The sequence below is a fragment of the Panthera tigris genome, chromosome D4, assembly GCF_018350195.1.
Source record: "Panthera tigris isolate Pti1 chromosome D4, P.tigris_Pti1_mat1.1, whole genome shotgun sequence".
In the NCBI taxonomy this organism is placed as follows: Eukaryota; Metazoa; Chordata; class Mammalia; order Carnivora; family Felidae; genus Panthera; species Panthera tigris.
Genome location: NC_056672.1, coordinates 62056421 through 62070276, shown reverse-complemented (window position 1 = coordinate 62070276; position 13856 = coordinate 62056421). Strand labels below are relative to the sequence as shown.

Sequence of the window (13856 nt, the reverse complement as noted above, 5' to 3'; positions counted from 1 at the left end):
ACATACTGCATTATTACTTGTGATTTCCCTAATCCCTACCCACTCCTTTCTGAATAGATCTTGTGTTAAACACTCTTCAAATTACTCTCTTGAAGTGTGCCATCTGTTTCCCCCTGGGACCCTGATTGAGACATTGCCCCAGGGAATTTTTCGTGTAACTAAAATTTACATCACTGGTGTTAAGACTTTTCTTATAGCCAACAACAATGGATTTTCTAATCAGTTATATTTACAGAAATTGAATGCTATTTGTTTATTGAAAAATTACATTTTTTTAAAAAAGAAAAAGGATACAAAATATATGTTGAATTTGATCTTAATTTTATAAAACAAAACAAATTAAAAACAGATGTGTATATATACAAAAGATTCAACATATTAATGCTCCAAAATGGTGACAGTCAATTCTGAAGTGACAGGATTATTTTTTCGTTATAATTTTCTATGTTTTCCTTGCTTTTGGCAAAAATGCCATATTATTTTTACAATGGAAAAATATATATAAATGTTATTTTAAAACATTTTATTTGATCCAATCATACAAATTATAAAAATTGCTAATTAATTAAAATGGAAGTTAAATAAGACAATGAAAGTGTATTACCTAGGACATTACTTGGCACAGTAATGTAGACATTCAATATGTCAATAGTAATTTTTTGTTACAAATCAATGTGTTACATACTTTACCTAATGAAACAAAATACAGAGAATAGAAATTAACCTTTTCTGGATGACTCAGGAACGTTAATTATTATATTGTACTTTAATAACATGATGCTCTGAGCTCAGTTCAATCCTATCATTTAAAATGCAAGAAAATCTGTAAAATGGAAGCATCCCTAGAGAGATTAAGTGACTTCCCTGAGGTCATATACAGCTAATTAGTGCTCTGGGCTCACCTTTTCTCTCTAAAGACTTCCTTCAAGATATCCCTCCTTCTCTCTGGAGAAATACTTCTTTCCCTGTATTTGTCACTACCTACAATTTAGTTAATTCTATTAGAGCCTTTTCATTAGGTAATTAAATCTATTTCTATCTTTATCATAGTACATCATGTACAACTTTTTCTTCTCTCTCCTTGTCTCAGTTCTATTTTATTTCTGGAAACGGAACTAACCAGGTGAAATGAGTACTAGTTATAGACACAGGGAAAGGAAATAAAAGAGTTTCTGAGTAAAATTAAATAAAGAGTAAATACCATCAACTTTTAGAGCCCATTGACATGTCCTGTATTCCTCTTCAGAAAACATACAAACGTCCATTCTCCAACTCTTTATCCTAACAGTACTTTAGTGGTGTATGACTTCGGTATTAAATGATGGACAAGTTAATCAGGTGGTTCAGTGAGTTGAGCGTCCGACTTCCACTCTGGTCATGATCTCACGGTTCGTGAGTTCGGGCCCCGCATCAGACTCTGTGCTGACAGCTCAGAGCCTGGAGCCTGCTTCAAATTCTGTGTCCCCCTCTCTCTCTGCCTCTCCCCTGCTCATGCTCTATCTGTCTCTCCCTCTCTGTCAAAAATAAATAAACATTAAAAAAAAAATTTTTTTTTTAAGATGGGTAAGTTTAGGGGCACCTGATGGCTCAGTTGGTTAAGCATCCAACTCTTGATTTTGGTTCAGGTCATGATCTCATGGTTCGTGTGATGGAACCCCAAGTCTGGCTCTGCACTGGCAATGTGGATCCTGCTTGAGATTCTCTCTCTCTGTCTCCCTGTAGCCTTCCCCTGCTTGTGCTTAAGCTCTCTCTGTCTCAAAAATAAATAAATAAGCATTAAAAAAAAAAGATGGACAAGTTTTGTGTAAAGCTTTATGAATTTTGAGAAACATGTATGCTTGTATGACCATTGTCTAGGTCAAGATAAAGAAATTTCCTTCTCCTCAGAAAATTCCTTCATGTCTCCTCATCCCATGCCCTACAGCCCCCATGCCCTGCCCCTGGCACATTACAACCACTGTTTTTTTGTTTTTTGGTTTTTTTTAGGTAGGCTTCACACTCAGCATGGAGCCCAGTGCAGGGCTTGAACTCACAGCCCTGAGATCAAGGCCTGAGCTGAAATCAAGAATGGTTGCTTAACCAACTGAGCCACCCAGGTGCCCCTGTTCTTGAACTTCTTATAAATGGAATCACACAGTGTTTACTATTATCATTCCTCTATACTGCTGTGCGACATACTACGGTATTCCATTCTTTATTTATTCTTCCTTTGATGGACAGCTGTGTTGTTTCCATTTTGGGCTTCTATGAATAAAGCTGCTGTGAATATTCCTGTACAATTTTTTTTGGACATGTGCACTCGTTTCTTCTGGGTACATGCCTAGAAGTGGAATTCCTCTATCATGGAAATTGCTTTATTATGGTGGACATGTTACTGTAAGAAACTAATGGAAGGAAGAAAAATTTCTTCCTCCACCCCTCAAGGTCTTCTAGCGAGACTAAGAATTAAATTTGCATGAAACAGATTAACAGGAGAAAAAAGCCACAGTTTTATTAGGTGAGCACAGAGGCCCAATAATGAAATTGAAACCTAAAGAAATGACCGAGTCAGGCAGTTTTTATACTCTTTAGACAAAGAGACAATAAATCTATGAGGAATTGACAGGACAAAGAAAACCTAGCTTTGGGAGCTACAATTACTTAAAAAGAAACAAGCATTGTTGATACAGCCTTCCTGGCTCTAAATTTCCCATCTCTGGTGATAAGGACATCGCTTTACCTCCTAGTCCAGGGAGGGTAGCTTTCACAGAGGAGACTGATTTCCTGATTTCAGGGGGACAGAGGAGGGTCTGAATGTCCTTGCACAGCTGTCTCTTAAGTAACTTTTATTTAACATAATCAACATGTCAAAGTGGCACATTTTGAGGCAGCCTGCCTTAGGCTCTTACACTAAGAAACAGTTTTCTTTTTTTTTTTTTTTTTTACTTTTTTTTTCTTTTTTTTTTTTTTTAATATGTGAAATTTACTGTCAAATTGGTTTCCATACAACACCCAGTGCTCATCCCAAAAGGTGCCCTCCTCAATACCCATCACCCACCCTGCCCTCCCTCCCACCCCCCATCAACCCTCAGTTTGTTCTCAGTTTTTAACAGTCTCTTCTGCTTTGGCTCTCTCCCACTCTAACCTCTTTTTTTTTTTTTTTTCCTTCCCCTCCCCCACGGGTTTCTAAGAAACAGTCTTCTAAAGTGGTTATTCTCTTTCATATTCTCTCCCATTACCCCACACCCATACCAATACTTTGATTTCCTAGTCTTTTAAATTGTAGCCATTTTGTGAGTATGTTTTTGTTTGTTTATAGTTTTTAAATATTTTTTTTAAATTTTATTTAAATCCAAGTTAGAGTATACAGGTGTCTTACATTATGATTTTAATTTGTTGAGCACATTTTCATGAGTTTAGTAGGTCATTCAGAAATCTTCAGTGAGGCTTTACCTCAAGAAGCCCATCACCTAAGTATAAAAAAATCAACTGAGATTGTGCTACAGAAAGCTGTCCTATGTTGTTGAAGCCTCATTAACTGAAGATGATATTCAGAATATCGATCTTTCCAGCCAGGCAGGGTAGGGGAGTAGGGAGACACGTCCCAGAGGAAACAAGAATAACCCTCTATTACAGGAAGGAAAGCAGCATTTTTGTAAGGTTGTAGTTCCCACTGAAGGTTTCAAGGACTGTCAGAGGGAAATGGGGACCAGTTCTAGATTGGCTGTTGTTTCTGAGGCTGAATCAAATGTGCGATCGATGAACCAGGGATTGGATGCTATCTGTTGACAGAGTATCCTTCCTGGTCAGTCATGTGAGCACACTGCAAAATGACCAGACCTGGAGGGGGTGGGACCAGACGATAGGAAACAACAAAAAGAAACATCCCACAAGGAGTGCCTGGGTGGCTCAGTCCATTAAATGCCTGACTCTTGGTTTTGGCCCAGGTCAAGATCTCTCGGTTCATGGGATTAGCCCCACAACATTGAGCTCTGTGCTGACAGCAGGGAGCCTGCTTGGGATTCTGTCCCTTTCTCTCTCTTTGTTTCTCTCTGCCTCTCTCTTCCTGTCTCTCTGCCCTTCTCTCTCTCTCTCAAAAAAAAAAAAAAAAAAAAAAATCCACATTAAGAGCTTGCAAACTCAGGGCGCCTGGGTGGCTCAGTCGGTTAAGCGTCCGACTTCAGCTCAGGTTGAAAGGGCGGGCCTACGCCGGCCGACTCCATCTTGTTCTGTGTTCTCCACCTTGAGTGACTATGTCCCCGACATGACCCCTTTTCCGGGAAAATCACAGAAACCTCAGACCGCGCCTCCTCCCCTTGAGTAACCTCCCGCTCACCCGTTCAAACTTCCTGATCAAAACACGCCCAGCGACCTGCGTAACAGGACTCCGACCCTTCCCCAGCCAATCAGCCGAGGCCACGACCCTTCCCCAGCCAATCGGCTGAGGCCACAGCCATTACCTCACCAACTGCCCCTAGACCCCTATAAAAGCTTTGTGCTTTTGAAACTCGCTCTCTCTCCCTGGTATCTCACCGCTGCGTCGTTGCAGGTAGGGGATTGAGCTCGAGCTAGCTCGAATAAAGGTTCTTTTGCTTTTGCATCGGACTCGGCTCCCTAGTGGTCTTTGGGGATCACAAATTCTGGGCATAACAAGGTCACGATCTCGGGGTCCACGAGTTCGAGCCCCGTGTCGGGCTCTGGGCTGATGGCTCAGAGCCTGGAGCTTCCGTTTCTGTGTCTCCCTGTCTCTCTGCCCCTCCCCCATTCATGCTGTGTCTCTCTCTGTCTCAAAAATAAATAAACGTTAAAAAAAAAAATTAAAAAAAAAAAAGAGCTTGCAAACTAAAGTTCAAAGTACAAATGGCAGGGTAGCTGGTTCAATTGATTGAGCATGTGACTCTTGATCTCAGGGTCGTGAGTTCAAGCCCCACACTGGGTGCAGAGATTACTTAAATAAATAAAGAAAAAAGTACAAATGGAAAATGTACTCCTGAGGAAACAGATGACAAAGAAAAAAGTTTATAATTCTCAAAGAAGTAAATGAAGGACATCCAGAAGAGAACAAAATCATGAAACACTACTGCTGAAAAGGAAAACTGCAGTGAAACAAAAGTCTCAGCAAACAAGATAAAGCCTAGAATGAATACTATTTAAAAAAAAAAAATTGAGAAATAGCGCTGATGAATTCATCCAGGAGCACCACAGAGATGAAAAGATTATTTTGAAAATATGAAAAAGCCGTTAACAAACATGGAGAATAGTTTAAGACATTGCAAAATATATTTCACAGTGGATGAATGATTATGTGCGTTATGGGAATTATATGTAAATAAAGCTATTTTAAAATCTATCTAGATCTAGGGCGCCTGGGTGGCTCAGTCGGTTGAGTGTCCGACTTCAGCTCAGGTTATGATCTCGCGGTCTGTGAGTTCGAGCCCCGTGTTGGGCTCTGTGCTGACAGCTCAGAGCCTGGAGCCTGTTTCAGATTCTGTCTCCCTTGCTCTCTGCCCCTCCCCCGCTCATGCTCGCTCGCTCTCTCTCTCTCTCTCTCTCTCTCTGTCAAAAATAAATAAACATAAAAAAATTTTTTTAAATAAAATCTATCTAGATCTAAATCTATGAGGAATTGACAGGACAGGATCTAGATATATCGGAGTTCCAGAAGAGAATAGAGGGAAGCATGGTAAAGAGAGAGCAGCTGATAGTTTTCTAGAACTGAATAAAGTCTTGAGTTCTTAGAAAGCCCTAGGTACAATAATAAATCTGTAAAACTGTAATAAATAAGAAAAACTTAAAAAACTACAGTACAGAAGTATAAAGTGTATGCATTTGAAGTCCCTCATCGCTCACCACAGTATCACTTCTCTCTCTCTGAATCATCCCTATTTTTCCTCTTTAAAAATTTTAAAATTTGTTTATTTAGCTATTTATTTATTTTTAAGCAATCTCCATGCCAAACATGGGGCTCCAACTCACAACCCCAAGGTCAAGAGTCACATGCTCCACCAACTGAGCCAGCCAGGTGTCCCTAATCATCCCTGTTAACCAGCTTGGTGCATCAGTGTACATCTATATCTGTATCTATATCCTTCTGTATATCTGTATTATACAAGTATTTAGTTCAGTGTGTGTGTTTTTAATTAATAAAGAGGATCTTATAATACATTTGCTGTATAGCTTTCTCAAGTGATAAGTCATAGGGATCTTTGCGTACAACTATCAGATTGTTTTATTTTTTATTATGAAGTTTTTCTTCCTTTAAATGTTATTTTAAAATAAGTTTTGTTGGGGTACCTGGAAGGATCAGTCAGTTTAGCATCCAACTCTTGATTTCAGCTCAGGCCATGATCTCATGGTTCGTGGGATTGAGTCCTACCTCGGGCTGTGCTGACAGCATGGAGCCTATTTGAGATTCTCTCTCTCCCTCTCTCTCTCTGCTCCTTTCTCTCTCTGTCTCTCAAAATAAATAAATAAACTTAATAAAAAAATAAAATAAAATAACATCTGTTATTTTCTTTTCAAATTCAGAGAAAAATAAAGAGGAGCCCATAATCTCACTTCCCATCTATTGACATTTTTAAAATAATGAAAGAAATAAATATTCATGGCTAGAAAATGAACACTCCAGAAAAGAACAAACAACATGATAGCATGTGACTCTTCCCAAAAAATTATGTTTATTAACATATGTCATTTATATAGATTTTTTAAAAAGTTAATACAAAAGGAATCATTATAATCATATGATATATAATGACCATATATCAATGTTGTTCCACACATTGATTTTTCACCTAGTAAAATCTACCCATTTGATCTACCCATTAACATATATAAAACTATAGTATTATTTCCTTTTTAATGGATTCATAATATTCCATAAAACATAACATATTATACATAAGTACAATATATATATGGAATATATTGCATATACATTCTTTAATGTGCCCTTACTATTCCTTTAATGACAATCATTTAGGTTTTTTTACAATGTTTTGCTTTTGCTAAACATCCTTGTTTATACATCTTTGTGCATGTGTGTGAATATTACTGTTCCATAGATTTCTAGATTTGGAACTCTGATCTAAGGCACGCAGGCACTTAAAATTTTGCTGACTACCGTCCACTTTTCCTCCCTCAAATCTACACAAGTTTACACTTCCTTTAACAAAGTATCTGAGCGATTTTTTTCTCCACTTCTTGTTAATACCAAGTGTAATCAATTAAAAAAAATCTTAGTCTGCATGGAAACTAAAAATGCTATCTCATTATTTTACATGGCATTTTCCTAATTACTAGTAAGAAGGACAATGTTTCATAGGGTTAATGATCATTTGAATTTCTTTTTCAAGCCCATTTTTTGGTTAGAGTGAGTGTGTGTGCGTGTGTGTGTGTGTGCTGAAATAATCTTGCTTGTCTTTTATCTGTCATGATATCTTTTTACTATATCAAAGCTTGAAATTTTAATGTTTGTTTATTTTTGAGAGAGAGAGCACGAACAGGGGAGGGGCAAAGGATCCAAAGCAAGCTCAGTGCTGGCAGCAGAGAGCCCAATGTGTGGCTCGAATTCAACAAACCATGAGATCATGACCCAACCCAAAGTTGGCCACTTAACCAACTAAGCCACCCAGGCGGCCCTCAAAGCTTGAAATTTTAATAAAACCTAATGGTCAATCTTTTCCTTATGGATTTCAGTTTTAGTTATCTTCTTGTAAAGGCCTTCTACATGCTCAAGATATTTTCTTTTAAGGTTTTTAAAAAAAATATTTAGGGGCACCTGGGTGGCTCAGTTGGTTAAGCGTCTGACTTTGGCTCAGGTCAGGATCTTGTAGTTTGTGGGTTCAGGCCCTGCGTTGGGTCCTCTGCTGACAGCTCAGATCCTGGAGCCTGCTTTGGATTCTGTGTGCCGCTCTCTCTCTGCCCCTCTCTTGCTTGCACTCTGTTTCTCTCTCTCTCAAAAATAAATAAACATTAAAAGATTATACAAAAGTATTTAGATGTTAGGTTGGGATATAAATAAAACTTTGCTTTTCAAATCCATAGCCAATCATCCCAGCGTTATTACATCATCTTTTTCTTCATTGGCTTGAAATATCATGTTCATCATATACTTCGTTCCGATATATATATCTCATATATAATTGTGTGTGTGTGTATGGATGCCATATAGGGAGACCTCAGATCTCTACTGCACCAGAATAATTACCAGTGGCTCCAGGTCTTACACTCTGAAATCCATCACTGTTTTTGCTCTGAGGTCTCACCTTACATGGACTGCTCCCAATTAGTGATGAAGATCTGAACTAAAGCACTGATACAATAATTGAGAGGAAGGCATAGCTATGAGAGATATTAAGTTGATAGACTCTAGAATCTACCTGTAGTCCCTGATTGGAGGTGAAGAGTGAATGAAAGTTAGGGATGTGGAATCATTTTGGATTTCTGGCATTGGTCACAGGTGAGGGGTAGGATCATTCAGGGACTATTGGAAGAGATTCAGCTTTGTATATGATAAAATGCAGGGGAAAATCATGACAAAGATCAAGAGATGTGTTGGAGAAGCAGCAATGGAAAGTGCTGGAAAAGTAGGCTGGAGCAAGCCTGTGAAAGACCCTGATACTATGCTTTGTAGGTCAGTTCTTACTTTTCAGTCAATGGAGAATTTATTAAAGGACAGCTCCACTCCACTGGCAGCATGCATGATAGACATTTACAGTAAAATTTTTATGATCATAACCACCAGCAAATATTTATTAGGCCCTTGCTATGTATATAAGATTCAGACCCAAGTTTCAGAATATTTACATTCTTTTTGGAGGGTGACAGGAAAAGTGAGAGGTAAATATGATGTAAAGGGAAAATTAGAAGTACAGAAAATCAATGCCACAGAATCCAAAGGAGAAAGAGAACATTATAGGCTGGAGTAGCTGAAGAAACTTATCTTGAAGAATTAAGGTTTGAACTTGATCTTGAAGGACAGGTAGGTCTTAAGTGTGGAACAGGTGGGATGAATTCTGGGAAAAGGGGTTAGCAAAGTGGAAAATCACATCAGGACACCAAAGGAAGAATTAGTAAGAGGTAAGTTAGTTGAATAGGTGGATTGAAACCAATCTATATTATTTTGTAGACAGGTGAAAACACTCAAAGTTTAAAAAATATTTTTTTTTAGATAACGCTGGATACTACAAAGTCGTGTTTAACATGATCTTAATTCAACATTGCTTCTGAGAGGCTGCAGATTGGTGGCAGAGAGAACAGTCTGGCCTGAGTGAGCAATTCATTAAGGAACTATGATTGACCAAATTATTAATTAGGAATGAGGTTTTGTGTTATTGTACCATCTAACAGAAAAGTCAAGTAATATTGTCTTAAATAACATAGTCTAGAAGAAGTTTCATCTGGGCTGGTGAGCAGCTCAAGGATTTCAAGGCTAACGTCTTTTAGTTCTCTTACCTAAGGTTCCCATGTGCTATAAACTGTGATGTGTCCTTTCCAAAGTCGTATGTTGAAGACCTAGCCCCCAATTTGACTATATCTGGAGATAGGAGCTTTAGGAGGTAATTAAAGTTCAATGAAGTTGTAAGGGTGGGTCTTAATCCAATAGTACTGTGGAAGAAGGAGAAGGAGGAGGAGGAGGAGGAGGAGGAGGAGGAGGAGGAGGAGGAGGAGGAGGAGAAGGAGTAGGGGAGGGGGAGAAGAGAAGGAAGGGATCAATCTCTATTTCTCTCTGCTATATGAGAACACAATGAGAAGCTGACTGTGTCTCCAACCTGGGAAGGGAGCTCTCATCAGAAAACCACCATGTTGGTATAGTGATCTTGGACTTCCAGCCTCTAGAACGGCTAAAAAATAAATTTCTTTTTTTAAAACAATTGTTTAAAATTTTTTTTTAATGTTTATTTAGTTTTGAGAGAGAGAGAGAGAGACAGAGTGTGAACAGGGGAGGGGCAGAGAGAGAGGGAGACACACAACTGGAAGCATCTCCAGGCTTTGCGCTGTCAGCACAGAGCCTGACGCGGGGCTTGAACTCATGTACCATGAAATCATAACCTGAGCAGAAGTTAGATGCTTAATCGACTGAGCCACTCAGGCACCCCAGAAAATAAATTTGTTATTTAAGCCAACTAATCTATTGTTTTTCGCTATGGCAGCCCAAGCTAATTAATACACCATGTTTGTTCCCAAGTTAATTCCCATGATTTGTTGTAAATGGATGCTGTAGCTCTAGGTATCATGTCTATATATTAGACAAAAAAAGAAGAAAACATACCAGTGGAGTCTGTTTCCCTTTAAAGATGCCTTTCTGGAAGTTCCACCCAATGACATACACTTAGATCTGATATACAGCCACCCTTATCTGCAAAGAAGGCTGATGAATGTACTTTTTTAGCTAGACATATCACTGTACCTAATAAAACTGGGATTTCTGTTAATGACAAAGAAAGGAGAATGGATACTGGGTAGGCAACTAGCTATCTCTGACATAGCCAACAAATATATGGGGGGAAAGTACAATCTTGATAAATAAATTCAAATTAAAACAACAATAATTTTTTTTTTTAATCCACTAGGGTAGAAAGGATTTTTAAAAGTTTGTACCTAGTTTTGGCAAGGGCACAGAGGAGGCACATCATTATTGCTGGTGGAGGGGCGAATCTACTCAATGTTACTAGGCATATCTTGAAATGTGTATATCCTTTGGCCAATTAGTTTCAATTTCCAGAAATTTATCCAAAATTAATACAAATCTGAATAGAGATTTTTTTCAAAGAAGATATGCAAATGGCCAATAAGCACTCAAAGAAATGCTCATCATTATTAGTGATCAGGGAAATGCAAATCAAAACTGCATTGAGATACCACATCATACCTGTGAGAATAGCTATAATAAAGAAGACAGATGATAAAAAGTATTAGTAAGGATGTGGAGAAATTGAAATTTTCAAACACTCCTGGTGGGAATGTAAAATGATTCAGTGTCTTTGGAAAATAGTTTGGCAATGCCTCAAAAAGTTAAACATAGAGTTACCATCTGATCTAGCATTCTACTCATAGGTATATTCCCAAGAGAAATGAAAACATTTCCACACAAAAACTCGTACATAAATGCTCATAGCAGTATTTCTCATAATAGCCAAAAGTGTAAACAATCTAACGTCCATCAGTTGATAAATGGATAAACAAAGTGGATATTATCTATATGATGGAATATTATCAGCCATGAAAAGGAATTAAGTTCTGATACATGCTACAACATGGATGAACTTAAAAAAAATTATACTAAGTGGGAGAAGTAAGTCACAAAAGTCACATATTATATTATTGCATTTATATGCAGTGACTAGAACAGACAACTCTATAGAGACAGAAAGTAGATTAGTGGGTGCCTAGGGCTGGGAAGATAGGGGAATTAAGGGTCATAAATAAAGGGCATAGGGTTTCTTTTTTTTAATGTGTATTTATTTTTGAGAGAGAGAGATAGAACGTGAGTAGGGAAGGGGCAGAGAGAGAGAGGGAGACACAATCTGAAGCAGTCTCTAGGCTCTGAGCTGCCAGCACAGAGCCTGACGTGGGGCTCGAACACACGAACTGTGAGATCATGACCTTAGCTGAAGTGGGCACTTAACCAAGAGCCACCCAGGTGCCTCTAGGGCATAGGGTTTCTATGAGGTATGGAAATGTTCTAAAATTGATTATGGTGATGGTTGCAAAACTCTGTGACTATCCTAAAAACCACTCTATTTTTACACTTTAAATGAATGAATTATATTATATGTAAATCATATCTCAATATAGTTGTTACAGGAAGAAGAAGGAGAAGGAGAATAAGGAGAAGAAAGAATTATCCTTAAAAAGGAGAAAGAATTCATTAAATTGTGGCCACATTAAAAAAATTAATGTTTATTTATTTTGAGAGAGAGAGGGAGATAGCAGACAAAGGCATACACAGGGGAGGGGCAGAGAGAGAGGGAGAGAAGGAGAGAGAATCTTCAGCTGGCTCCACGCTGTCAACACAGAGCCTGACAGGGGCTCAAACTCACATACCGTGAGATCATGACCTGAGTTGAAATCGAGAGTTGGACGCTTAACCAACTGATCCACTGAGGTGTCCAAATTGCAGCCACATTTGATACAAATATCCCTAAGGTCATGTTTCTCCTCTGTACTCCCATGGACCTTCTTACATATAATTTAGTTTCAACTTTCTTCTATGTCAGCTAGAGTCTTGTTATTTTTTATGATAATACTTTCATCTCTGTGAGTCTAGTGTACTTGCTGGAAGCACAGAGTTTGAATTCCACCTTACATTCTAAGCCTCAGTTTCCTTGGCTGCAAAATGGTTTTGTCTGCAGAATAGCTAAACTTTTATGCTATGTGAATTTTTACTGGCTTCAGTTCAGAGGTATTGCTTTTCTTTTCTTTTCTAAAAAAATGTTTTTATTTATTTTTGAGAGAGAGAGCATGCACAGGGGAGGGGCAGAAAGAGAGAGAGACAGAGGATCTGAAGGGGGCTCTGTGCTGACAGCAGAGAGCCCGATGTGGGGCTCAAACTCAGGAACCAGGAGATCATGACCTGAGCCAGTCAGACACTTAACTGACTGAGCCACCCAGTTGCTCCAAGACATTGCTTTTCTAAACTTGTTTCTAATTTATAGAATTGTATTACCTTGAGCACTGCTACAGCCACCATTGAGAGTGCATAAAAAAAATAATTGGCAGGGTGCCTGGTTAGCTCAGTTGGAAGAGCATACGACTCTTGATCTTGGGTTTGTGAGTTCAAGCCCCACGATGGTTGTAGAGATTATTTAAATAAGTAAAACTTGTTTTTTTTTAAAAAGATAACTGGCAGATAAAGGAATAAAACAGAATTAATTTCTTAAAGAATAGAAAAGTCATGAAGAATATGTACTTTACCATGCCTATCCAGACTTGCATCTTTCTTTAGAACTTTGTGGCTTGGCAAGATGCCTGGCTGTCTCAGTCCGCAGAATATGCGATTTTTAATCCTGGGCTTGTGAGTTCAAGCCCTGCATTGGTTACTTAAAAATTAAAAAAGATTACTTAAAAATGAAAAAAATCTTTAAAAACTTTGTGGTTTGGAAAGGAACTGGAAAGGGAAAACAGTAAGAATGTTCCAGAACTGGAGATTGGGTCTGAGATAAAACAGCAGTACGCTAAAGGCATCCCAGATGCCAGAGGAGGCAGAACTCAGGCAGTTGCCATAGCAGTAGTCAGCACTGAGCAATTGATCACGTTAAATGTGGGTGTTGCTAGATGGAGGCTTTGATAGGTGAAGAACCTTTGTGTTGGCGGTTATGAAAACCCTGCAGGTAAGGAAGACCGTGATTAAATGAAGCAATCTCAGAGTCTGAGAAAGGCAGGATATTGATGCATGGCTCTTAGGGAAAGAGAGCTCATGGAATCAAGGATTTCACATGGAACAAGTTTTATTACTCGTTTGAGGTAAGTCCATTTCATGTATATTCTTGCTTCACTTTACACGAGGAGCTCTGAGAAAGGACTGGTTAAGAATCTCATATTATGTGATTGTTTTAGAATAGAAACTAAAATTGGAATCTGTTTCTCATCCTAGCCATTGTCCCCAAAGCATGACCTGTCTTTCTTTGCTGATATCTGGTCCCTCTCTGGGCACCACAAATGACTTCCTTCTATAGTGGGTTAGAGAGAGGAGTAGCTCCTAAATGTCAGTCATTCTTCTTCCACCTTCACAGGGCAGATCCAAAGATTTTGTAAGATCCCAGTATAAAAGTAGGATGTAAATAAAGAAACTATTCAATACCTCTGCTGGGTTATCTGTTGGCAGGAGGAGACCAGATCTTCAGCAGGGCTGTGCGGAAATCACTATGTTCCTG

At 38.6% G+C, this 13856-nt stretch overlaps 1 protein-coding gene across 1 annotated transcript in view; it reads right to left on the bottom strand.

Annotated features, from left to right (window-relative positions):
- TMEFF1 (transmembrane protein with EGF like and two follistatin like domains 1) overlaps positions 1 to 13856 on the bottom strand; it is a 153359-nt gene extending 139503 nt beyond the window's left edge. The window contains exon 1 of the mRNA XM_042964181.1: positions 13784 to 13856. The gene's annotated coding sequence lies outside the window, so the exon portion shown is untranslated. The remainder of the gene's footprint in view (positions 1 to 13783) is intronic.